The sequence below is a fragment of the Curcuma longa genome, chromosome 13 (assembly GCF_044706935.1).
Source record: "Curcuma longa cultivar G26 ecotype Majalengka, Jawa Barat chromosome 13, ITB_CL_G26_1.1, whole genome shotgun sequence".
Taxonomy (NCBI): Eukaryota; Viridiplantae; Streptophyta; class Magnoliopsida; order Zingiberales; family Zingiberaceae; genus Curcuma; species Curcuma longa.
The window spans coordinates 1,216,195-1,219,103 of record NC_133873.1 but is presented as its reverse complement, the minus strand read 5'-3'; the positions used below and the strand labels follow the sequence as shown (position 1 = coordinate 1,219,103).

General features: G+C 38.5%; 1 long non-coding RNA gene across 1 annotated transcript; it reads left to right on the top strand.

Moving 5' to 3' along the window:
* The first annotated feature begins 901 nt into the window (after nucleotides 1-901).
* Nucleotides 902-2,092, top strand: LOC141843831 (uncharacterized). The gene is made up of 5 exons (XR_012603084.1): nucleotides 902-1,090; nucleotides 1,194-1,384; nucleotides 1,485-1,571; nucleotides 1,650-1,736; nucleotides 2,006-2,092. It is a non-coding gene; the product is annotated as an uncharacterized LOC141843831 (long non-coding RNA).
* The last annotated feature ends 817 nt before the right edge of the window (nucleotides 2,093-2,909 follow it).

The window sequence follows — 2,909 nt, the reverse complement described above, 5'->3', positions numbered from 1 at the left end:
CCTCCTAATCTTTCATGTTATCAGATGCTTCAGGATGTACTGTAACATTGTTGACAAACAACTTCTTTTAAATCTTTCTTTTTTGATACGTTCGGAATTCTTTGTAGCTGTCACATATTTAGTCTTTCTCTAGTTTGTTTGTGATGGTTAATTTACTAGTGTTGACTTGTGTAAAAGCGTGTTTCTTAAAGAAACTGATAAATAGCTTGCAGGTTGAGTTGAGGGAGTAAAGAATTCAGAAACACATTGTTTTTTCAAATGCTTTTACTTACCAAATTAGTATTTATGTTTCAATTCTAGACAAGTATCGTGGTCTTCAAATAGGAAGCACTCTCATCGCAGGCATTCTCCCTATTCTTCTGAACGGAGGTTAGTCATGAAATTTCCATCATTTTTTAGGTTAACATTGTATGTAGCACCTAAAAAACAATTTTCATCCAGGTGAATGTGAATTGAGCTCGAAGGCTCTGCTTCCTTCAAATTGGTTTTATTTTTTATGTAGCTATTGATAATAGCTCTTTTGTTTTTGTCACAGGAGGTCTAGATCTGGCACTCCAGTTCAACGAAGGCGATAAACATGAGACTAACAGAGAAGGTGGTCCATGTTTGATTGTTTGGAAGTAGTGGACAACTACTACTAGTATGAATGTACCTCGATAGTTTTATCGTCCGATAAAGTGGATCAGCAATCAAGCATGCATGCGCACCTGGCAGAGGAAGATGAGCTTTTGATCAATCATGTATTGTTGAATACCAAAACTTATAAGGGCTTAATTGCAAATAAGCTAAATAGGTTAAGTGGATATTGGATCCCATTTTTGAAACCCGACCCGTTAAACAAAAACCGTCCTATAAGAAGCCAACAGTACCTGGAAATCGCGATCTCGTTCTCAAAGTCGCTACCTCTGTTCACCTTCGGCGCTTCTCTGTTCGTGCTTCTCGTCGCCGCGCGCGGAGTGCTGGAGCTCGGAAATCGCCGACGACCGGAGCTGGTGGAGGATCGCGGAAAGCTCGTTGATCGGGCGGCGGCGATCGGCGCGACGGTAACCAGCTACAGGCGGCGGCGAACCGAAGAAGAGGAAGAGATCCGGTGAGTAAGCGGTAGATCTTTGGATTTCTAGGGTTCGTAGGCTTTAGATCTAGGGTTCATGAGCTTGGATTTCTTCGATCTTGATTTGGTTTCGTTTCCACAGTTCATTGAGGTGGCTGGCCGATCGGAGCTTGAGGAAGCTTCGGCTGAAAAGGGAATCGTTGGGATTTCTTTAGTTGTATTTGAATCTTGTTTTCCTCTCCCTACGATTTGGGTGGTTTGGTTGCTGCGATCTGGCCGGCTGCTCTTGTGGTGGCGGGTTGAAGAAGAAGAATCGAAAGAAGAGACCAAGAGGTAAGGGTAGGGTTCTGTTGGTTTGATTTTCTTGGAGTTGAAATTAGTTGAATGGGTGGAATCATCATAGATCTGGATTGATTTCTTCTTGTTTCCACAGTCTGTTGATGTGAATTGGTTGGATAACTTCCGGTGGGATTTTCTTTGGTTTCGACGGTGAAGAAGAAGATCTAGAAGATCTTAATTGGTAAGTCGATTCCTCTTGAATCTCTGGTTCCATTGGATGTGATAGTCAAATTTTTGAGACTTTATTCTGGATCAGCAGATCGGAAAGGAGTTCGCTGGTTTTTGAGCAGTGAACTGGTTGGATCGGGGAATAACCGATTAGGGCTTGATTGGGCTTTAATTTGAGGTAAGTTTTATCCATGTTAGAGCTTATATATGATACTTGTGTTGGAGGGTTGTTTGATTGGTTATGTTGAGAACGATTAAACAAGGGTTGAGATTAATACAGTTAAGTAATTAATTATTAAGTTGTATTAATAAGATTCAACGGATTAAGTTGATCATAAACCTTGGGTTAGGTTTAGTGGGGATTAGTTGGATTATAGTTATAGAATTTAATTACTGTAATTTAATACAGTATTGTTGTAGTAAATGATGTATTGTGGTTTATTGCAGGACCTTGACTTTTACTGGTCCTATTATATACGAGGTTCGTATTTTCTGGGGGTTCTAGTTATCGTCGATCATCAGATCAGGTGGGTACCCTGTACTTGGTCAATACAGGTTAATCTGTTGTGCATGTTTTCTTGCTATTCTGTTGATATCCATGCTTTTAGATAGTATCTAGTTGATACTCTTGATGATCATGCTTGATACTTGTTGTTGACCTTATGCTGATCCTTGATATCATATTGATAATCTTGTTGTTGATCTGATACCATCATATGACTCTGTTTTGACCTATGTCTATTCCTGTTGATCCATGTTGGCTCTATTGAACATGCTAATTAACCTTAGCTATTACATGTTGGGATGATCAGCATACATCCATGATACTTATAGTGTTGTTTATTATTGGATCTTACCTGCATCGCGTTGTGGTGCCACTGAATTCTGGGCACAAGGCCCACAAGAAATTTAAGTGATACCTCGCTGGGCCCAAAGAAGGATGTTTATTTATTTTCACTTATATATAATATAAGTTTTTCCCATGTCATTTCCAGCATTTCTTTCATATAATAGCATCAGTTATTACGAAGTTTTCTATGGTTTTTGTGAGTTAGATGATGTACTTACTAAGCGTTGCTTATAGTTTGCATTCCTCATATTGCAGATAAATAAAAGGAAAAGTTTTAGGAAAGAGGAGGCAGCTGGAAAAGTGTTTGATGTGTGGTGTCGACGGAACCGCGGAATAAGATCAAGAAATTAAATAAATATTTATTTTATGTCTAAAAAGTTATTTATTTCTTTTGCTTCCGCATGTTAAACAGAAAAAGAAAAATTATTTGAGTTATTTTATTTAATAAGTAAAAGTTAAGGAAAGTTTAAAGTACGTAACGTCTCCCTATTAGTATAAGAA